General features: G+C 41.3%; 1 pseudogene; it reads left to right on the top strand.

Annotated features, from left to right (window-relative positions):
* LOC139745773 (uncharacterized) overlaps positions 1 to 25528 on the top strand; it is a 370344-nt pseudogene that overhangs the window by 23458 nt on the left and 321358 nt on the right.

The following is a 25528-nucleotide window of genomic DNA, read 5'->3' as shown; positions in this document are numbered from 1 at the left end:
TTTGCACTCTTCCTTGCAAGTCTTGTTTGAACACCTCTTTTTTTTCTCTTTCACTAACACCTTTACTTCATCCCACCATTCACTTCCCTTTCTAATATACCACCTCCCACCTTTCTCATACCACATGGATCTTTTGCACAAGCCATCACTGCTTCCCTAAGTACATCCCATTCCTCATCTACTACCCTCATGTCATTTGCTCTCACCTTTTGCCATTCTACTCTCAATTTCTCCTGGTACTTCCCCACATAAGTCTCCTTTCCAAGCTCTTACTCTCACCACTCTCTTCTCCCCAACATTCTCTCTTCTCTTTTGAAAACCTCCACAAATCTTCACCTTTGCCTCCACAAGATAGTGGTGAGACATCCCTTCAGCTGCCACTCTCAGCACATTAACTTCCGTAAGTCTCTCTTTTACACACCTATCAATTAACATGTATTCCAATAATGCCCTTTGACCATCTCTTCTACTCATGTATGTATTCTGCTTTGTTGCTGTCGCCCGCGTTAGCGAGGTAGAGCAAGGAAACAGACGAAAGAATGGCCCAACCCACCCACATACACATGTATATACATACACGTCCACACACGCAAATATACATACCTATACATCTTAATGTATACTTCTTTTCTTTTCTTTTAAACTATTCGCCATTTCCCGCGTTAGCGAGGTAGCGCTAAGAACAGAGGACTGGGCCTTTTTTGGAATATCCTCAACTGGCCCCCTCTGTTCCTTCTTTTGGAAAAAAAAAATATATATATATATACACACAGACATATACATATATACACATGTACATAATTCATACTGTCTGCCTTTATTTATTCCCATCGCCACCTCGCCACACATGGAATAACAACCCCCTCCCCCCTCATGTGTGTGAGGTAGCGCTAGGAAAAGACAACAAAGGCCTCATTTGATCACAGTCAGTCTAGCTGTCATGTAATAATGCCCGAAACCACAGCTCCCTTTCCACATCCAGGCCCCACAGAACTTTCCATGGTTTACCCCAGACGCTTCACATGCCCTGGTTCAATCTATTGACAGCACGTCGACCCCGGTATACCACGTCGTTCCAATTCACTCTATTCCTTGCACGCCTTTCACCCTCATGCATGTTCAGGCCCCTATCACTCAAAATCTTTTTCACTCCATCCTTCCACCTCCAGTTTGGTCTCCCACTTCTCCTCGTTCCTTCCACCTCTGACATATATATCCTCTTGGTCAATCTTTCCTCACTCATTCTCTCCATGTGACCAAACCATTTCAAAATACCCTCTTCTGCTCTCTCAACCACACTTTTTATTTCCACACATCTCTCTTACCCTTACATTACTTACTCTATCAAACCACCTCACACCACACATTGTCCTCAAACATCTCATTTCCAGCACATCCACCCTCCTCCGCACAACTCTATCCATAGCCCACGCCTCGCAACCATACAACATTGTTGGAACCACTATTCCCTCAAACATACCCATTTTTGCTTTCCGAGATAATGTTCTCGACTTCCAAACATTCTTCAAGGCTCCCAGAATTTTTGCCCCCTCCCCCACCCTATGATTCACTTCCGCTTCCATGGTTCCATCTGCTGCCAGATCCACTCCCAGATATCTAAAACACTTTACTTCCTCCAGTTTTTCTCCATTCAAACTTACCTCCCAATTGACTTGACCCTCAACCCTACTGTACCTAATAACCTTGCTCTTATTCACATTTACTCTTAACTTTCTTCTTTCACACACTTTACCAAACTCAGTCACCAGCTTCTGCAGTTTCTCACATGAATCAGCCACCAACGCTGTATCATCAGCGAACAACAACTGACTCACTTCCCAAGCTCTCTCATCCACAACAGACTGCATACTTGCCCCTCTTTCCAAAACTCTTGCATTCACCTCCCTAACAACCCCATCCGTAAACAAATTAAACAACCATGGAGACATCACACACCCCTGCCGCAAGCCTACATTCACTGAGAACCAGTCCCAGTCACTTTCCTCTCTTCCTACACGTACACATGCCTTACATCCTCGATAAAAACTTTTCACTGCTTCTAACAACTTGCCTCCCACACCATATATTCTTAATACCTTCCACAGAGCATCTCTTTCAACTCTATCATATGCCTTCTCCAGATCCATAAATGCTACATACAAATCCATTTGCTTTTCTAAGTATTTCTCACATACATTCTTCAAAGCAAACACCTGATCCACACATCCTTTACCACTTCTGAAACCACACTGCTCTTCCCCAATCTGATGCTCTGTACATGCCTTCACCCTCTCAATCAATACCCTCCCATATAATTTACCAGGAATACTCAACAAACTTATACCTCTGTAATTTGAGCACTCACCTTTGTCCCCTTTGCCTTTGTACAATGGCACTATGCAAGCATTCCGCCAATCCTCAGGCACCTCACCATGAATCATACATACATTAAATAACCTTACCAACCAGTCAACAATCCAGTCACCCCCTTTTTTAATAAATTCCCCTGCAATACCTTCCAAATCTCTTTTTTTTAACCAGGTATTCATAATCACCAGTCTTTTTTCAGCACACAAATCCACAGGCTCTTCACCATTACCATTTACAACACTAAACACCCCATGTTTGCCAATTATACCCCTAACTGCCACATTACTCACCCTCATTTAAATCACCCATCACTATAACCTTATCTTGTGCATCAAAGCTGCTAACACACACACTCAGCTGCTCCCAAAACTCTTGCCTCTCATGATCTTTCTTCTCATGACCAGGTGGATAGGCCCCAATAATCACCCATCTCTCTCCATCCACTTTCAGTTTTACCCACATCAATCTAGAATTTACTTTCTTACATTCTGTTACTACTCCCACAACTCCAGCTTCAGGAGTAGTGCTACTACTCCCTTAGCTCTTGTCCTCTCGCCAACTCCTTTTTTTTACTCCCAAGACTTTTCCGAACCACTCTTACCCTTTTCCTTTGAGCTAGTATATACATTAGAGTATCATAATTACTGATCTTGGTTTATCTACAGTCTGTGGCAGAATTGTAGGCATGAGAGAGCCTTTTACTTATTGTAAAAATCATGTCATGTCTCTTTTTAAAAAACATGGGAAGTGTAATATGTTGAGTTATGCTTTGACACTACTGATCTTTTGTTTGGCAGTAATCTGATAATGAATCATAACCACCAGTTTGTGTGTGGTAGCCATGAGACTTGTGGTGGTCTTAAAAGTTTGTCTCCATGTTTTAGTTTTTATCCATATTTAACTTGAATCACCTTGGTCTTGTGCATCCTATTATGTCCATGATTGCTACAGCAAACAAGGACATTGTTGCAGTCATAGCTTTATACAAAGCAGAGCATGATATGAAATATATCACTTAGCAGACAGGCAACTGTCAGTTCTATGTCCAGAGGTTGGTGAAATAGTTTAAGGAATTAGGGAAGTTTGTTTTACCAGTTCCTCCTCCCACGTCTGGAAGGCAAAGATGAATGTCTTTGTGGGTTCGTAAAGTGATTGCAAGATAAGTTCTAGCCTGCCCATCCTTGATAGCACATGAAATCAAGAACCCTAACTTGTTTGAATATGTCTCAGTAAGGAGTGTTCAAAAGTTACTTCATAATGTTCGTAGATTTCATAGTTTTTGTGTCCGACGAAAACTCATGCTGACTACCACCTAGGAGGATAAACAAGTGAAATTTTGCTGGAAATAGTGTGTGGGACCAGGAAACATGGAGAACCTTGTAATGGAAGGACAAGCTGAAATATGCTGTGATTAGAAACACTAGAGAGAGGGTGTACCGGCCACCTCACCCTGACTTGCACTTGCCACAGTATAAAGAAAAGACTGTAAAACACCTTCCTTATCTTATGGTTTGGGGCTGTTTCAGCTTTTGTGGTGTTGGTGATTTAATATTCTTTCCCCGCGAAAGTGAACCAGGTCATGTACTTAAATTTATTTATTGACCATTTATTTGATTACTTTAAAAGTGTATGGGTATGAAGGGTTTTTGAAAGTTTTGAAGTGGTGTTTGTAGTATTGTAGGGATGGATCATGTCCAAAGTGTAGTCGGAAAGGTATGACTCATTTGTTTAGGGAATATGGTTTCAGTTGATAAGATTGGGACAGTGGTTGTTTAGTGCTTGTTGTGTCATTTCAGTGTGCATGATTCTTGTAAGTGTTTTGCTTTTTGGTGATGCGCGAACTGTAAGTAGAGGTTACTGGAGTGTGAGGTAGGGATAAGCTTTTGTTTCTACTTTAAGGTTGTTGGTTAGTTATGGAGATGTTTAGATGGCAGATGTCTAGTGCTGTTGTAAGGAATTGAGTGCTGAGCATGTAAAGGTGGGATTGTATTGGGGGAATCTTTCTCCTTGTTTAGATGCTGATTGTTTTTGGTAGACTGGCAGCCAGTGATTATTCTGAGAGTTCTGTTTTGTGTGGTGTGTAGCTTCACTATATTTGCTTTTATGAAGTTGGATAATTAGGCAGATTAAGTGAGAGTTCTGTTTTGTGTGGTGTGTAGCTTCACTATATTTGCTTTTAAGAAGGTGGATAATCAGGCAGATTAGGTATAGCAGGGAAGTGATGAACTCTTTTGAGCAAGAAGTTCTTCGATAAAACTTTGCTTTGGTCATCCAGCAATGAAATAGCCTTGCATAATTGACTTTTAGCTTTTGGTGTAATATACAGGCTCAGTCCAGTAACACCTGTAAATGTATAGATGTGTACATATACTATATAGGAAGGGGACTAGGTGTGGTGAACAGCTTGGGAAGTTGTGTCCTGAAAAAGGAATGGTAATGAGGAATACCTGGTTTAAAAAGAAAGACATACATAAGTATACGTGGTGAATAGGAAAGATGGTCAGCGGGCATTACTGGATTATACATGGATGATGTTGGATGTGAATGTGCTGAGAGGGGCAGCTGTTGGGATGTCTAATCAGTACTTGGTGGAGGCAATGAGGAAGATAGTGGAAGTTTTTGGAAAAGATGATGTTGGTTAGAAGAGGGTGGTGAAAGTGGAAAAGAGGCTTGTTTGAAGAAATACCATATGAAATTTAGTGTGGAATTACAGAAAATGAGAGTAAACAAAACAAGAGGAATGGGAGATATTTAGGGAAACAGTGCTTGCATGTGCGAGAGAAGTGTGTGACATGTAAGGTGGGAGGCAAGAAGGGCAGTGATTATGAAGTAAAGCTTCAAATGAAAGAAAAGAGAGCTGTATGACTGGTACTTACAGGGAAGGAGTGTAGATGATTAGATGTATAAGAGTAGGTGGCAGGAGGTCAAGAGGAAAGTGCAGGGTTTAAAAAAGGGGTAAACTTCAGGGAGAATAGGAAGGTTTTATGGAAGGAAGTTAATGGTGTGAGAAAAGAGCTGATGGGAACATCAGTGAAAAGGGGCAAATGGGTCAGTTGTAACAGATAATGATGAGGTGAGGGGGAGTTATGAGTGAATATTGTGAAGGATTGTTGTGTTTCATGATCAGGTGGCAGATGTAGGGTAGTTCAGGAGATAGGTGAAATTAGATTTGTGAAAGTGGTTTGGTGAAGAGAGAAGTGCTGAAAGCCTTGTTTAAGATAAAATGTGGGAAGGCTGTTGAAGTGAATGGTATTGCAGTTGAATTTCTTATGGGAAAGGGTGACTGTGTTGTTGATTGGTTAGGTTAGTTATGATTTTTAATGTGTGTATGGGGTAAACCATGGAAAGCTGTGTAGGTATGTATATTTGCGTGTGTGGACGTATGTATATACATGTGTATGGGGGTGGGTTGGGCCATTTCTTTCGTCTGTTTCCTTGCGCTACCTCGCAAACGCGGGAGACAGCGACAAAGCAAAAAAAAAAAAAATTGGATCTTGGTGTTGTGCCTGAGGATTAGCAGAATGCATTTGTAGTGCCATTTGTAAAGGCGTTAGGGACAAAGTTGAGTGTTCAAGCTACATAGGGACAAGTTTATTTAAGCATACATTTTAAGTTGTATGGGATAGTGGTGATTGAGGGGTTGAATGCATTTTCAGAATATCAGCTAAGTGAGGAAGAATATGGTTTCAGGAGTGGGAGGAGATGTATGGATCTGATGTTTGCTTTGGAGAATTTGTGTGAGAAAAACTTAGAGAAACAAAGGGATTTGTGTGTGGTATTTATGGATCTGGAGAAAGCATACAAAAGGGTTGATGAAAATGCCTAGTGGAAAGTGTTATAAATAGATGGTGTGCGAGGAAAGTTACTTGAAGCAGCGAGGAGTTTTTATTCATCAAGAATGTTAAGTGTGTGTGTGTGTGCACTTAAGTAGGTAGAGAGGAGAGTGAGTGTGGTGCCAAGTGAAGGTTGTTTAGTGGAAGGGGTGTGTGATGTCACCACGCCTGTTTATTCTGTTATGAATGGGGTGGTGAGGGAGGTAGATGCAATGATCTTGAGGGAGGAGTGAGTTTGCAGTCTGTACAGGGAGGGGGTGGAAGGTGAGTCAGTGGTTATTTGCTGATGACAGCACTGGTGGCAGATTTGAGTTAGAAATAAGGAAGGCGAGTGTAGATGTGAATAAGATTAAGGTTATTTACCATTGCTAAGGCACAGGTTAGTTGTTTTGTGCTTGAATGAAGAACATTTGAAGGAATTAGAGTGTTTCAGATACCTGGATGTGAACATGGCAGCAAATGGAACCATGGAAGTGGAAGTGATAAACATGGTGGGTGAGTTGGTGAAGGTTCTTGGAGCATTGAGTAATTTGTGTAAGGAGAGATCGATATATCGGACTGCAAGAATGAATATGTATGAGGGTTTAGTGAAAAAGATTTTGAGTACTTAGGGGCTGAACATGCAGGAAGGCAAAAGGCATGCATGGGGTAGAGTGAATTGGAGTGGTATGGTATACAGGGATCGACGTACAGTTAATGGGGTAAACCAGTGCATATGAAGCAGCTAGGGAAAACCACTGATGGGTCTGTGGAGCCTGGTTGTGGATTAGGGGCTGTGGTTTGGGTGTATTACACATGACAGATAGAGAATAAATATTATAGAATGAGGTCTTCGTCAGTTTGTGGTGCTGAGCTTGTTTGGAAATGCTTAATACTGAAAAAAGCTAACATGTGATTTTTATAAAGTAGCCTTTTATTTATGGGTTAATACTGTACATCTCTGCATTTCCCTCCAAACCCTTGCTCATATATTGCATTTGCCATTCCTAAACAGGATTTTGTTTTTGTGATATAAGTCCCAGTATGTTGGCTTGTATGTAGGGTGTTATTTATTTTGTTTCTGAGCTGTTTTAGGGGGATTAATAATGCTCTACTCTGTTGAGTTTAAGTGCTTTCAGGTTTATTTCTCATCCTATTCACTTTTTTATGTTTCTTATTTATTTATATTTTATTTTGCTTTGTCGCTGTCTCCCGCATTTGCGAGGTAGCGCAAGGAAACAGAAGAAAGAAATAGCCCAACCCACCCCCATACACATGTATATATATACACACACGTCCACACACACAAGCATACACACCCATACATCTCATTGTACACATATATATACACACAGACACATACATATATACCCATGCATACAATTCACACTGCCTGCCTTTATTCATTCCCATCGCCACCTCGCCACACATGGAATACCATCCCCCTCCCCCCTTCATGTGTGCGAGGTAGCGCTAGGAAAAGATAACGAAGGCCCCATTCGTTCACACTGTCTCCAGCTGTTATGCAATAATGCCCGAAACCACAGCTCCCTTTCCACATCCAGGCCCCACACAACTTTCCATGGTTTACCCCAGACGCTTCACATGCCCTGATTCAATCCACTGACAGCACGTCATCCCCGGTATACCACATCGATCCAATTCACTCTATTCCTTGCCCGCCTTTCACCCTCCTGCATGTTCAGGCCCCGATCACTCAAAATCTTTTTCACTCCATCTTTCCACCTCCAATTAGGTCTCCCACTTCTCCTCGTTCCCTCCACCTCCGACACATATATCCTCTTGGTCAATCTTTCCTCACTCATTCTCTCCATGTGCCCAAACCATTTCAAAACACCCTCTTCTGCTCTCTCAACCACGCTCTTTTTATTTCCACACATCTCTCTTACCCTTACATTACTTACTCGATCAAACCACCTCACACCACACATTGTCCTCAAACATCTCATTTCCAGCACATCCACCCTCCTGCGCACAACTCTATCCATAGCCCACGCCTCACAACCATACAACATGGTTGGAACCACTATTCCTTCAAACATACCCATTTTTGCTTTCCGAGATAATGTTCTCGACTTCCACACATTCTTCAATGCTCCCAGGATTTTCGCCCCCTCCCCCACCCTATGATTCACTTCCGCTTCCATGGTTCCATCCGCTGCCAGATCCACTCCCAGACATCTAAAACACTTTACTTCCTCCAGTTTTTCTCCATTCAAACTCACCTCCCAATTGACTTGACCCTCAACCCTACTGTACTTAATAACCTTGCTCTTATTCACATTTACTCTTAACTTTCTTCTTTCACACACTTTACCAAACTCAGTCACCAGCTTCTGCAGTTTCTCACATGAATCAGCCACCAGCGCTGTAGCATCAGCGAACAACAACTGACTCACTTCCCAAGCTCTCTCATCCACAACAGACTTCATACTTGCCCCTCTTTCCAAAATCTTGCATTCACCTCCCTAACAACCCCATCCATAAACAAATTAAACAACCATGGAGACATCACACACCCCTGCCGCAAACCTACATTCACTGAGAACCAATCACTTTCCTCTCTTCCTACACGTACACATGCCTTACATCCTCGATAAAAACTTTTCACTGCTTCTAAAAACTTCCCTCCCACACCATATATTCTTAATACCTTCCAGAGAGCATCTCTATCAACTCTATCATATGCCTTCTCCAGATCCATAAATGCTACATACAAATCCATTTGCTTTTCTAAGTATTTCTCACATACATTCTTCAAAGCAAACACCTGATCCACACATCCTCTACCACTTCTGAAACCACACTGCTCTTCCCCAATCTGATGCTCTGTACATGCCTGCACCCTCTCAATCAATGCCCTCCCATATAATTTACCAGGAATACTCAACAAACTTATACCTCTGTAATTTGAGCACTCACTCTTATCCCCTTTGCCTTTGTACAATGGCACTATGCAAGCATTCCGCCAATCCTCAGGCACCTCACCATGAGTCATACATACATTAGATAACCTTACCAACCAGTCAACAATACAGTCACCCCCTTTTTTGATAAATTCCACTGCAATACCATCCAAACCTGCTGCCTTGCCGGCTTTCATCTTCCGCAAAGCTTTTACTACCTCTTCTCTGTTTACCAAATCATTTTCCCTAACCCTCTCACTTTGCACACCACCTCGACCAAGACACCCTATATCTGCCACTCTATCATCAAACACATTCAACAAACCTTCAAAATACTCACTCCATCTCCTTCCCACATCACCACTACTTGTTATCACCTCCCCATTAGCGCCCATCACTGAAGTTCCCATTTGCTCCCTTGTCTTACGCACTTTATTTACCTCCTTCCAGAACATCCTTTTTTTTTTTTTCCGCTGTCTCCCGCGTTTGCGAGGTAGCGCAAGGAAACAGGCAAAAGAAATGGCCCAACCCACCCCCATACACATGTATATACATACACGTCCACACACGCAAATATACATACCTACATAGCTTTCCATGGTTTACCCCAGACGCTTCACATGCCCTGATTCAATCCACTGACAGCACGTCAACCCCGGTATACCACATCGATCCAATTCAGTCTATTCCTTGCCCTCCTTTCACCCTCCTGCATGTTCAGACCCCGATCATACAAAATCTTTTTCACTCCATCTTTCCACCTCGAATTTGGTCTCCCACTTCTCCTCGTTCCCTCCACCTCCGACACATATATCCTCTTGGTCAATCTTTCCTCACTCATTCTCTCCATGTTCCCAAACCATTTCAAAACACCCTCTTCTGCTCTCTCAACCACGCTCTTTTTGTTTCCACACGTCTCTCTTACCCTTACGTTACTTACTCGATCAAACCACCTCACACCACACATTGTCCTCAAACATCTCATTTCCAGCACATCCACCCTCCTGCGCACAACTCTATCCATAGCCCACGCCTCGCAACCATACAAAATTGTTGGAACCACTATTCCTTCAAACATACCCATTTTTGCTTTCCGAGATAATGTTCTCGACTTCCACACATTCTTCAAGGCTCCCAGGATTTTCGCCCCTTCCCCTACCCTATGATCCACTTCCGCTTCCGTGGTTCCATCCGCTGCCAGATCCACTCCCAGATATCTAATACACTTTACTTCCTCCAGTTTTTCTCCATTCAAACTTACCTCCCAATTGACTTGACCCTCAACCCTACTGTACCTAATAACCTTGCTCTTATTCACATTTACTCTTAACTTTCTTCTTTCACACACTTTACCAAACTCAGTCACCAGCTTCTGCAGTTTCTCACATGAATCATCCACTAGCGCTGTATCATAACGAACAACAACTGACTCACTTCCCAAGCTCTCTCATCCACAACAGACTTCATACTTGCCCCTCTTTCCAAAACTCTTGCATTCACCTCCCTAACAACCCCATCCATAAACAAAGTAAACAACCATGGAGACATCACACACCCCTGCCGCAAACCTACATTCACTGAGAACCAATCACTTTCCTCTCTTCCTACACGTACACATGCCTTACATTCTCGATAAAAACTTTTCACTGCTTCTAACAACTTGCCTCCCACACCATATATTCTTAATACCTTCCAGAGAGCATCTCTATCAACTCTATCATATGCCTTCTCCAGATCCATAAATGCTACATACAAATCCATTTGCTTTTCTAAGTATTTCTCACATACATTCTTCAAAGCAAACACCTGATCCACACATCCTCTACCACTTCTGAAACCACACTGCTCTTCTCCAGTCTGATGCTCTGTAAATGCCTTCACCCTCTCAATCAATACCCTCCCATATAATTTACCAGGAATACTCAACAAACTTATACCTCTGAAATTTGAGCACTCACTCTTATCCCCTTTGCCTTTGTACAATGGCACTATGCACGCATTCCGCCAATCCTCAGGCACCTCACCATGAGTCATACATACATTAAATAACCTTACCAACCAGTCAATAATACAGTCACCCCCTTTTTTAATAAATTCCACTGCAATACCATCCAAACCTGCTGCCTTGCCGGCTTTCATCTTCCGCAAAGCTTTTACTACCTCTTCTCTGTTTACCAAATCATTTTCCCTAACCCTCTCACTTTGCACACCACCTCGATCAAAACACCCTATGTCTGCCACTCTATCATCAAACACATTCAACAAACCTTCAAAATACTCACTCCATCTCTTTCTCACATTATCACTGCTTGTTATCACCTCCCCATTTGTGCCCTTCACTGAAGTTCCCATTTGCTCCCTTGTCTTACACACTTTATTTACCTCCTTCCAGAACATCTTTTTATTCTCCCTAAAATTTAATGATACTCTCTCACCCCAACTCTCATTTGCCCTTTTTTTCACCTCTTGCACCTTTCTCTTTACCTCCTGTCTCTTTCTTTTATACATCTCCCACTCAATTGCATTTTTTTCCCTGCAAAAATTGTCCAAATGCCTCTCTCTTCTCTTTCACTAATAATCTTGCTTCTTCATCCCACCACTCACTACACTTTCTAATCAACCCACCTCCCACTCTTCTCATGCCACAAGCATCTTTTGCGCTATCCATCACTGATTCCCTAAATACATCCCATTCCTCCCCCACTCCCTTTACTTCCATTGTTCTCACCTTTTTCCATTCTGTAGTCAGTCTCTCCTGGTACTTCTTCACACAAGTCTCCTTCCCAAGCTCACTTACTCTCACCACCCTCTTCATACCAACATTCACTCTTCTTTTCTGAAAACCCATACAAATCTTCACCTTAGCCTCCACAAGATAATGATCAGACATCCTTCCAGTTGCACCTCTCAGCACATTAACATCCAAAAGTCTCTCATTCGCGCGCCTGTCAATTAACACGTTATCCAATAACGCTCTCTGGCCATCTCTCCTACTTACATACGTATACTTATGTATATCTCGCTTTTTAAACCAGGTATTCCCAATCACCAGTCCTTTTTCAGCACATAAATCTACAAACTCTTCACCATTTCCATTTACAACACTGAACACCCCATGTATACCAATTATTCCCTCAACTGCCACATTACTCACCTTTGCATTCAAATCACCCATCACTATAACCCAGTCTCGTGCATCAAAACCACTAACACATTCATTCAGCTGCTCCCAAAACACTTGCCTCTCATGATCTTTCTTCTCATGCCCAGGTGCATATGCACCAATAATCACCCATCTCTCTCCATCAACTTTCAGTTTTACCCATATTAATCGAGAATTTACTTTTTTACATTCTATCACATACTCCCACAACTCCTGTTTCTGGAGTACTGCTACTCCTTCCCTTGCTCTTGTCCTCTCACTAACCCCTGACTTTACTCCCAAGACATTCCCAAACCACTCTTCCCCTTTACCCTTTAGCTTCGTTTCACCCAGAGCCAAAACATCCAGGTTCCTTTCCTCAAACATACTACCTATCTCTCCTTTTTTCACATCTTGGTTACATCCACACACATTTAGACACCCCAGTCTGATCCTTCGAGGAGGATGAGCACTCCCCGTGTGACTCCTTCTTCTGTTTCCCATTTTAGAAAGTTAAAAAATACAAGGAGGGGAGGATTTCTGGCCCCCCGCTCCCGTCCCGTCTAGTCGCCTTCTACAACACGTGAGGAATGTGTGGGAAGTATTCTTTCACCCCTATCCCTAGGGATTATATAATTTTTTTTTTTTTTTTTTTTTTTTTTTTTTTTTTTTTTTTTATACTTTGTCGCTGTCTCCCGCGTCTGCGAGGTAGCGCAAGGAAACAGACGAAAGAAATGGCCCAACCCCCCCCCCCCATACACATGTACATACACATGTCCACACACGTGTATACATACCTACACAGCTTTCCATGGTCCACCCCAGACGCCTCACATGCCTTGATTCACTCCACTGACAGCACGTCAACCCCTGTATACCACATCGCTCCAATTCACTCTATTCCTTGCCCTCCTTACACCCTCCTGCATGTTCAGGCCCCGATCACACAAAATCTTTTTCACTCCATCTTTCCACCTCCAATTTGGTCTCCCTCTTCTCCTCGTTCCCTCCACCTCCGACACATATATCCTCTTGGTCAATCTTTCCTCACTCATTCTCTCCATGTGCCCAAACCATTTCAAAACACCCTCTTCTGCTCTCTCAACCACGCTCTTTTTATTTCCACACATCTCTCTTACCCTTACGTTACTTACTCGATCAAACCACCTCACACCACACATTGTCCTCAAACATCTCATTTCCAGCACATCCATCCTCCTGCGCACAACTCTATCCATAGCCCACGCCTCGCAACCATACAACATTGTTGGAACCACTATTCCTTCAAACATACCCATTTTTGCTTTCCGAGATAATGTTCTCGACTTCCACACATTTTTCAAGGCTCCCAAAATTTTCGCCCCCTCCCCCACCCTATGATCCACTTCCGCTTCCATGGTTCCATCCGCTGACAGATCCACTCCCAGATATCTAAAACACTTCACTTCCTCCAGTTTTTCTCCATTCAAACTTACCTCCCAATTGACTTGACCCTCAACCCTACTGTACCTAATAACCTTGCTCTTATTCACATTTACTCTTAACTTTCTTCTTCCACACACTTTACCAAACTCAGTCACCAGCTTCTGCAGTTTCTCACATGAATCAGCCACCAGCGCTGTATCATCAGCGAACAACAACTGACTCACTTCCCAGGCTCTCTCATCCCCAACAGACTTCATACTTGCCCCTCTTTCCAGGACTCTTGCATTCACCTCCCTAACAACCCCATCCATAAACAAATTAAACAACCATGGAGACATCACACACCCCTGCCGCAAACCTACATTCACTGAGAACCAATCACTTTCCTCTCTTCCTACACGTACACATGCCTTACATCCTCGATAAAAACTTTTCACTGCTTCTAACAACTTGCCTCCCACACCATATATTCTTAATACCTTCCACAGAGCATCTCTATCAACTCTATCATATGCCTTCTCCAGATCCATAAATGCTACATACAAATCCATTTGCTTTTCTAAGTATTTCTCACATACATTCTTCAAAGCAAACACCTGATCCACACATCCTCTACCACTTCTGAAACCGCACTGCTCTTCCCCAATCTGATGCTCTGTACATGCCTTCACCCTCTCAATCAATACCCTCCCATATAATTTACCAGGAATACTCAACAAACTTATACCTCTGTAATTTGAGCACTCACTCTTATCCCCTTTGCCTTTGTACAATGGCACTATGCACGCATTCCGCCAATCCTCAGGCACCTCACCATGAGTCATACATACATTAAATAACCTTACCAACCAGTCAACAATACAGTCACCCCCTTTTTTAATAAATTCCACTGCAATACCATCCAAACCTGCTGCCTTGCCGGCTTTCATCTTCCGCAAAGCTTTTACTACCTCTTCTCTGTTTACCAAATCATTTTCCCTAACCCTCTCACTTTGCACACCACCTCGACCAAAACACCCTATATCTGCCACTCTGTCATCAGACACATTCAACAAACCTTCAAAATACTCATTCCATCTCCTTCTCACATCACCACTACTTGTTATCACCTCCCCATTTACGCCCTTCACTGAAGTTCCCATTTGCTCCCTTGTCTTACGCACCCTATTTACCTCCTTCCAGAACATCTTTTTATTCTCCCTAAAATTTACTGATAGTCTCTCACCCCAACTCTCATTTGCCCTTTTTTTCACCTCTTGCACCTTTCTCTTGACCTCCTGTCTGATGATTGGGAATACCTGGTTTAAAAAGCGAGATATACATAAGTATACTTATGTAAGTAGGAGAGATGGCCAGAGAGCGTGATTGGATTACGTGTTAATTGACAGGCGTGCGAAAGAAAGACTTTTGGATGTTAATGTGCTGAGAGGTGCAACTGGAGGGTTGTCTGATCATTATCTTGTGGAGGCTAAGGTGAAGATTAGTATGGGTTTTCAGAAAAGAGGAGTGAATGTTGGGGTGAAGAAGGTGGTGAGAATAAGTGAGCTTGGGAAGGAGACCTGTGTGGGGAAGTACCAGGAGAGACTGTGTACAGAATGGAAAAAGGTGAGAACAATGGAAGTAAGGGGAGTGGGGGAGGAATGGGATGTATTTAGGGAATCAGTGATGGATTGCGCAAAAGATGCTTGTGGCATGAGAAGAGTGGGAGGTGGGCTGTTTAGAAAGGGTAGTGAGTGGTGGGATGAAGAGGTAAGAGTATTAGTGAAAGAGAAGAGAGAGGCATTTGGACGATTTTTGCAGGGAAAAAATGCAATTGAGTGGGAGAAGTATATAATATATATGCATATATATATACATATACACATACATATGCACATATACACACATACACACATATACATATATATACATATGAAAAAATGTAAGAAATAATTTAGAAAACTGAAACTTCTAGCTTGAAATGAAATGAAAAATATGAATGTCACATAATGGTTCAACCTCTGGCTATGGAAAACGGAAATGTATAATTTATTTACACAAACGTCAGTAGTAGTTTTCATCAATTTAACCACTGTATCATACTGCCTGGTCCACTTCTCTTATCATGAAACAGGAATATTGGCTTATGATGTTTCTCAATTTTCTTCATTACGCAAAGTACAATCATATCTTAGATACATAAGGGTAGGTAGTTGGTCGTCCGCCATAATAAAGCCTTGACAGACCAAAAATTTATCTGGACCTCAACTTTTCCAGTACATTTATGAAAAACACCTTTTTGCTTTCCATCTCTATCACTTTGAAAAAAGAAAAAAAAGAATAAGCTTCAATGTCTAAGCTACATTTTTTTCCAAATTTCACTATTTTCTTGTCAGAGCACCATTCATGAAAACTATCACTCCAGTAACACAACTGTAAACATTTACTTCCCCTTTAAAAAAGGGGAAGTAAATCTTTTTATTCTCCCTAAAATTTAATGATACTCTCTCACCCCAACTCTCATTTGCCCTCTTTTTCACCTCTTGCACCTTTCTCTTGACCTCCTGTCTCTTTCTTTTATACATCTCCCACTCAATTACATTTTTTCCTTGCAAAAATTGTCCAAATGCCTCTCTCTTCTCTTTCACTAATACTCTTACTTCTTCATCCCACCACTCACTACCCTTTCTAATCAACCCACCTCCCACGCTTCTCATGCCACAAGCATCTTTTGCGCAATCCATCACTGATACCCTAAATACATCCCATTCCTCCCCTACTCCCCTTACTTCCATTGTTCTCACCTTTTTCCATTCTGTACTCAGTCTCTCGTGGTACTTTCTCACACAAGTCTCCTTCCCAAGCTCACTTACTCTCACCACCCTCTTCACCCCAACATTCACTCTTCTGAAAACCCATACAAATCTTCACCTTAGCCTCCACAAGATAATGATCAGACATCCCTCCAGTTGCACCTCTCAGCACATTTACATCCAAAAGTCTCTCTTTCGCGCGCCTGTCAATTAACACGTAATCCAATAACGCTCTCTGGCCATCTCTCCTACTTACATACGTATACTTATGTATATCTCGCTTTTTAAACCAGGTATTCCCAATCACCAGTCGTTTTTCAGCACATAAATCTACAAGCTCTTCACCATTTCCATTTACAACACTGAACACCCCATGTATACCAATTATTCCCTCAACTGCCACATTACTTACCTTTGCATTCAAATCACCCATCACTATAACCCGGTCTCGTGCATCAAAACCACTAACACACTCATTCAGCTGCTCCCAAAACACTTGCCTCTCATGATCTTTCTTCTCATGCCCAGGTGCATATGCACCAATAATCACCCATCTCTCTCCATCAACTTTCAGTTTTACCCATATTAATCGAGAATTTACTTTCTTACATTCTATCACATACTCCCACAACTCCTGTTTCTGGAGTACTGCTACTCCTTCCCTTGCTCTTGTCCTCTCACTAACCCCTGACTTTACTCCCAAGACATTCCCAAACCACTCTTCCCCTTTACCCTTGAGCTTCATTTCACTCAGAGCCAAAACATCCAGGTTTCTTATATAAGTGAAGATAGTTTGTGTGGCCATGCTTTTCCTGTTTATATGCTTGCTATGTTAGATGATCATTCCTCTTTTTTTCACAGTCTGTCTCAGTCATTGTGGTCCTAGGAGAAGCCAGTTGTTATTTGGTTGCACACCAAGCTTATGTGTTTAGTTTATGTCTTTTTCATGATAAAGGTGTGCTGTATGAATATTGGGAATTCTTAGAAATAAATTATTATGTTCCTTTATGATTTTCATGGCCTGATTCATTTGAAGAAATTACTTATGTTGACAGACATAAATTCTTGCTAATGTTGCTAATAGAATGTATGTTATTTACAGCATGAGTGGAGACGGGGGGGAGGAAGACCAAGTGGTGAAAGTGGAGGCCACAGCTCCAGCCTCAGCCAGTACAACAACAACAACCACCATCACTACTGTCACCAATAGTACCTCGAGCACGAGAGCTTCACCACCACCCACAGATGTTGTTGCACCAACCTCACCTTCCCAATCAACTACAACCTCAACACAGATTATGACCACAGGCACCAGTGATACACCAACTGCCCCATCACTTACATTGGCGGGAACCCAACCTGCAGCACCTTCAACGACTGCAGGTGCAGCAGCGGTAACAACCACAGTAGCAACGACAACTCCAGTAGCAGTAGTAGCAGCGGTAGTTAGCAAAGATAAAGCGGAGGAGGAAGAAATAGAGGAGGAAGAAAACATAGCAGATGAGCCCACAAGCTCCCTGGAAAGAGTTCACATCACTGCAGAGCAGTTAGCCTCACTCTCCAAGGATGAGTTAGTAGAGAAATGGTTACAACAAGAGAAATTTGTAGAGAGTCTACAATGCAGAATGGAAGCATTGGAGAGAGAAGGTCAGTGAACTGTTACTGTGAATTATTAGTATGTAATTCAGCATATTTGTCTTTCTGACTTAGTCATCATAACTCCCTTTGTGAAAACAAGAGTAGATGATGATATAATGTGGATGCATTGCAGTAGAGTTTCTTAATAAAGTGATTGACTGTATTGTTGATTGGTTGAGTAAGATTTTCAATGTGTTTATGGATCATGGTGAGGAACTTGAGGATTGGTGGAATCAATACCTGATAAAGTCTTTGGGGGTTTTCTGACCCCACAGCCATGGCTGTTGGTTATAGTGCCAGTGCATAAAGGCAAGAAGGTCAGATATGAGTATTCAGATTAAAGAGGTTTGTTGAATGTACCAGGTAACTTTTAGGGAAGCTTGATAATTGAGAGGGTGGTGGCATGCACAGAGCATCAGATTTGAAAGGAACTTTGTGGTATCAGGAGTAGTAGAGGATGTGTAGATCAGGTTTTTCTTTTTAAGAACATATGTGAATAATGCTTTTAGAGAAGCAGAGGGATTTGTGTATGATATTTATAGATCAGGAGAAATCTTATGATAGGCTTTATAAAGAATCTTTGTCTTGTAAATATATAGTGTCGGAGGAAAGCTATTAGAAGCAGTGATGACTTTTTGTGAAGAGAGTAAGGCATAAGTACATGTAAGCAGAGAATGTTGTGAGTTTTTCAGGCAAAGGTGGGTCTGCAGCAGGGGTGTATGGTGTCACCATTTGTTAACAGATTGGGTGGTGAGGGAGGTAATTGCAAGGATTTTGGAGAGAGGAGCGGGTTTGCAGTCTGTTTTGGCTGGGGATGATTTTGTTATTGTTGCATATCACACAGTGCTAAAGTCAGATTCAAGTGAGAGAGTAAATGTGAATAAAAGCAAAGTTATTAGTTATAAGGGTGCAAAGGAACTGGTTAGGTGGAGTATGAGTTTTAGTGGATATTACGGTATTATGTAATCTAAATTGTAAATTGTACAATACCGTTACTATTACAGCATGTTTGCTGAGGTGCATGTTGCTGCTACACAGATGCTTATATTGATAATCAGTTATTGATTCAGTTTTGATCTTGTATTGGCTTATTTTCTTCCTTCATACTATTCGCCATTTCCCGCGTTAACGAGGTAGCGTTAAGAACAGAGGACTGGGCCTTTGAGGGAATATCCTCACCTGGCCCCTTTTTCTGTTCCTTCTTTTGTGAGTGATCATGATATTACATAAACCAAATAGTAAATATTATAAAAACAGCATTATGAAGTAAGTTTATAGAGGTATGTGTTATCACTAGTGTGTAAGCGTTATGATGATTATCAATTTGTGATGTCTTTGGTCTCACTTTTATTTTGATGCAGTTGTTCTTAAATGATTACCCTATAACTTTTTTTTTATGTAATATGATAGATCTTGTACCATCATCACCACTGCAAAGTTAGTTTGCTGATTGCAACAATGAATGTTTATTACTGGTGTGGGGTACAGTGAGTGAATGGTCTGGGAAGGGAGTTGGCTTGTTGAACTTTTCATGTATTTAGGATGGCAAGAAAACATAGGAGAGGTTGAGGCACACTACACTTTGTAACAATTGCATACTTAGACCCATAGATGAATTCTGTAAACCAAAAATATAATTTCAGAGAAGTACTGTACTGTTTATACATGGAAAGTGTGACCAAAACATGACTTCCTGGAATGTAACCCCATAACAATGGCTTCTCTTCTAGTTGTTTTATTTTTAGCAGTGTTCTCCAAGAAAACAATTCCCTTGAATGATGGCCAGATTGCAAAAATTCATGATTAATATGAACTTACACACATACAGATACACCACCGATTTTCCGACACTCTTAATTCCAAAGCCTTGCCGGATTGACCATTTTGCCGGACCAACCATGGTCATGTAATGATAATTCATCAGCCCACTTCTAACCCACTAATTATACATCTCCCATGTGTCTAAAGTATACCATGGGCTGCTAGAAATTTGAATTGAATATTGAATGTAAATTAAATAATAAAATATAGGTACTTCAACAATAGTACATTAGTGAAACAAGATTACAGTTATCAATTAAACAAGATTAAACAAAAATTGAATGCAAATTTATTAATTTCTTTACTTACAAAGAATGTTGCAGCACTGCAATTCCCAAAGTGACAGATTTTAGACTTTTAGTGGAACTGTAAAGCTAATCACAAAGGTCTGGAAGTTGAGGGCAGTCAGAATTACTGTCTGTTTCATAGTTGATTGTTTCATCTTGGATTTCTGATGTTGCAGGTGAGACATATCCCGAAGTACTTAAAGTTGAAGCCACAGGATTTACAGATGCACTGGTAGGCTTACTGCTCTGAGACACATTCTTCTTTGCTATCTTCTTAAACATTTCATCCAGGCTAAGTTGCTTCATATGTTTAGATTTTTCCCTGTGTAATTTTTCATGCATCAAATGAAAATTCATTAGTTCTTTTTTCATAACAAAGGTATTTTGCTTGAGTCTTCTGATTAATTCACTCATCAACTCAATTAACTTTTCAGTAGAAAGTCTTTCAGCTACATCTGTTTCATCTTCATCACATCCTGTGTTTTTGTGAGTATTCAGAACAGTATCTATAATTTCAAAGTCTGTAAGATGATACACAACCGTTGTTATGTTGTCAATGTTCATCCACTTGCTTAGATTTTCTTCATTAAGATTACTTGCCATATCCTTTGCAACAGGTTCTGTAACACTTTTAGCATACTCCAACTCATGAATGACTTCTTTTTCCTTTGATGCGTGAAAGACTTGATGAACCAATACTGTAGATGTCACACAGCTTACGCAACGAAACACCGCGGTCCACTTTTCCAACAGTTCTACTTTATCTTGGATCGATAAGGACTTGTGTTTACGTTTGACAAAATGACTGACTCTCTCATATGTCTTAGAAGCCATAGCTTTGGTTAGATTTAAGCAAAATAAGCTAAGAATCTCACAGAATTACGGTATCACCACCAAGTGCAGTGTAAAGAAGACAGATAAGCGCGCCCTACACACAATGCCATCTGTGGCCGCCCAGTAAACTAGTCTGCGGTAATTTCAAGTTCCCTCATGTAATTTTGTCCAAACTAAAGGAGTTGCCTAACCATCAGTTGCCGGAAATTCGGTGGTGTACTTGTAGCTGTTATGGCTGTCAGAAACTCAGAGTACCATAAACTGATATATAGGACATTATGCATAATAAAGTAAACAAGGTGATACTACGCATTGTTGATTAATGTAGATGAACTTGTTTGCTTCCAAGTACTGTATTGTCTTGTTAAATGCTTACCAACATAATACCTTTGCTGCTCACTGAATGTGAGTTTTAGAAAGAAAGATAATGATGGACGAAGGTAAGGCTTTGGAGGAATGAGGAAGAGGTAAGGTTACATGGATTGGGGATGGTTGGTGAAAGGAGATAAGAAGGACCTCACAGTCTCAGGTACCTCTCCCGACCCACCCTGCCAACAGCTCCTTCCCTATTGTTGAACTAACAATTCTTCCTCTCTAACTCCTACACTGTTGTGCCTATTCTTTCTTCATCACATCCTCTCCTATCCTGCCTCCTTCAGTTTCCCTGAACTGTTTTGGTGAGCATTTTTTTTTTCTTTATACAGTGCCTCATTGTGCAAAGACTAGCAGAATGATTTGCAGTCTTATTTATGAAAACACAGTATGTCAGATTGGCCAGTCTTATGTAAGGTATATAAACTTTATATCTTTATTAATTGCTTGATGAAAAAAATTGAAGTGTTTGTTTATTAATCGCTTGATGAAAAAAATTTAACTTGTTTGTTTCTTAGTATTTAAGAGTTAGGCATTTTTATCTCAGGAAAGATTAATTTTATACTTGTTTTGCCTGTCATAAGTAAGGTTGGTATGGATGCAGAGGGGGCATGGGAAGGTCAGTGTTATAGGCTCGGTAGTTCCTTAGAAAAGGTGTATTACCATACACCACATTCGCTGTTGGGTTGCTGAGGCTTCCAGGCAGCTCCGGTGACTCATCCTTTGTTTGGGTTACTATCTGCAGCCAGCAAACAGGGCCTATCATGCATGCAAAATTCAACTAGTAATTGGATATGATGTGTGTGTAGATTGATGATCAAGTCACCCTGCTACATAGCACTGACATCCATATCCCCAAAAGTGTTGAGAAGGGAGAAAGTGTAAGTAAAGTTGAAGATACATATACAGCATAAAGTGAATACATAAGGGAACTACATAGAAAAATAGAGAGGGAAAGGTGATAATTGGGAGGAGGGATAGCACATAAAGCAACTTTTATTATCACCTCTCTCTAATTCATTCACCTACTGTACAAACAGCCTCAACATTTATGGGGCCTCATCTCTTGAACTTTTCACTGTCATACAACTTTAAAAATTTTGTATGGTCCCTGCATTTGCAGTTTCATTGTTTAGTTTCTTTCAGACATCATTTCAAATAAGATTCTTGACTTGTTTCCTCTTAAGTTACAGATGTTTCACAAGGCTACAAAGAGCTTTATTTATTTATTTGTTTATTTATTTATTTACTTAACCACCGTCTCCTGCATTAGCGAGGTAGCACAGGGAAACAGATTAGGAATGGCCCACCCCACCCACATACACATGTATATACATAAACGCCCACACGTGCACATATACATACATATATACATACATATGCACTTGGTCATGAGAAGAAAGATCATGAGAGGCAAGTGTTTTGGGAGCAGCTGAGCGAGTGTGTTAGCACCTTTGATGTACGAGACCGGGTTATAGTGATGGGTGATTTGAATGCAAAGGTAAGTAATGTGGCAGTTGAGGGTATAATTGGTGTACATTGGGTGTTCGGTGTTGTAAATGGATTTGGTGAAGAGCTTGTAGATTTATATGCTGAAAAAGGACTGGTGATTGGGAGTACCACGTTTAGAAAGAGAGATATTCAGAAGTATATGTATGTAAGTAGGAGAGATAGTCAGAGAGCGTTATTGGATTATGTGTTAATTGATAGGTGCATGAAAGAGAGACTTTTGGATGTTAATGTGCTGAGAGGAGCAACTGGAGGGATGTCTTATTATCTTGTGGAGGTGAAGGTGAAGATATGCAGAGGTTTTCAGAAAAGAAGAGAGAATGTTAGGGTGAAGAGAGTGGTTAGAGTAAGTGAGCTTGAGAAAGAGACTTTTGTGAGGAATTACCAGGAGAGATTGAGTGCAGAATGGAAAAAGGTGAGAGCAAATGACATAAGGGGAGTGGGTGAGGAATGGGATGTGTTTAGGGAAGCAGTGATGGCTTGCACAAAAGATACCTGTGGCATGAGAAATGTGGGAGGTGGGCAGATTAGAAAGGGTAGTAGGTGGTGGGATGAAGATATAAGATTGTTAGTGAAAGAGAAGAGAGAGGAATTTTAATGATTTTTGCAGGTAAGTAGTGCAAATGACTGGGAGATGTATTAAAGAAAGAGGCAAGAGGTCAAGAGAAAGGTGCAAGAGGTGAGAAGAGGGCAAATGAGAGTTGGGGTGAGAGAGTATCATTAAATTTTAAGGAGAATAAAAAGATGTTTTGGAAGGAGGTAGATAAAGTGCGTAAGACAGGAGAACAAATGGGAACATTGGTGAAGGCGGCAAATGGGGAGGTAATAACAAGTAGTGGTGAAATGAGAGGGAGATGGAGTGAATATTGTGAAGGTTTGTTGAATGTGTTTGATGATAGAGTGGCAGATATATGGTGTTTTGGTCAAGGTGATGTGCGAAGTGAGAGGGGTCAGGGAGAATGATTTGGTAAACAGAGAAGAAGTAGTGAAAGCTTTGCAGAAGCTGGCAAGGCGGCAGGTTTGGATGGTATTGCTGTGGAATGTATTAAAAGGGGGTGACTGTGTTGTTGACCAGTTGGTGAGGATTTTTAATGTATGTATGGTTCATGGTGAAGTGCCTGAGGATTGGCGGAATGCATGCATACAGAGGCAGAGGGAATAAAGGTGAGTTTTCAAATTACAGAGGCACAAGTTTGTTGAGTATTCTTGGGAAATTATATGAGGGGAGGGTATTGATTGAGAGGGTCAGGGCATGTACAGAGCATCAGATTGAGGAAGAGCATTGTGGTTTCAGAAGTGGTAGAAGATGTGTGGATCAGGTGTTTACTTTGAAGAATGTTTGTGAGAAATACTTAGAAAAACAGATGGATTTGTATGTAGCATTTATAGATCTTGAGAAGGCATATGATAGAGTTGATAGAGATGCTTTGTGGAAGGTGTTACGAGTATATGGTGTGGGAGGTAAGTTGCTAGAAGCAGTGAAAAGTTTTTATTGAGGATTTAAGGCATGTGTACAAGTAGGAAGAGAGGAAAGTGATTTGTTTCCAGTGAATGTATGTTTCTGGCAGGGGTGCTTGATGTCTCCATGGTTGTTTAATTTGTTTATGGCTGGGGCTTTTAGGGAGGTGAATGCAAGAGCTTTGGAGAGAGGGGCAAGTATGCAGTCTGTTATGGATGAGAGGGCTTGGAAAGGGAGTCAGTTGTTGTTCACTGATGATACAGCACTGGTGGCTGATTCGGTTGAGAAACTGCAGAAGCTGGTGACTGAGTTTGGTAAAGTGTGTGAAAGAAGAAAGTTAAGAGTAAATGTGAATATGAGCAAGTTATTAGGTTCAGTAGGGTGGAGGTAAGTTTGAATGGAGAAAAACTAAGAGGAAGTGAAGTGTTTTAGATATCTGGAAGTGGATTATCAGTGGATGGAAGTGGAAGTGAGTCACAGGGTGGGGAAGGGGCCGAAGGTTCTGGGAGCGTTGAAGAATGTGTGGAAGGTGAGAATGCTCTCTCAGAGAGCAAAAATGAGTATGTTTGAAGGAATAGTGGTTCCAACAATGTTATATGGTTGTGAGGCGTGGGCTATAGATATGTTTGTGTGGAGGAGGGTGGATGTGTTGGAAATGAGATGTTTTAGGACAATATGTGGTGTGAGGTGGTTTGATCAAGTAAGTAATGAAAGTGTAAGAGAGATGTGTGGTAATAAAAAGAGTGTGGTTGAGAAAGCAGAAGAGGATGTTCTGAAATGGTTTGGTCAAATGGAGAGAATGGGTGAAGAAAGATTGACAAAGAGGATATATGTGTCAGAGGTGGAGGGAATGAGGAGAATTGGGAGACCAAAATGGAGGTGGAAGGATGGAGTGAAAAAGATTTTGAATGATTGGGGCCTGAACACATAGTAGGGTGAAAGGCGTACAAAGAATAGAGTGAATTGGAACTGTGGTATACTGGGGTCGATGTGCTGTCAATGGATTGAACCAGGGCATGTGAAGCGTCTGGGGTAAACCATGGAAAGTTTTGTGGGGCCTGAATGTAGAAAGGTAGCTGTGGTTTCGGTGTATTGCATATGACAGCTAGAGACTGAGTTTGCACGAATGTGGCCTTTGAT

The sequence above is a fragment of the Panulirus ornatus genome, chromosome 62 (genome assembly GCF_036320965.1).
Source record: "Panulirus ornatus isolate Po-2019 chromosome 62, ASM3632096v1, whole genome shotgun sequence".
In the NCBI taxonomy this organism is placed as follows: Eukaryota; Metazoa; Arthropoda; class Malacostraca; order Decapoda; family Palinuridae; genus Panulirus; species Panulirus ornatus.
This window is presented reverse-complemented; position numbering and strand designations above follow the sequence as displayed.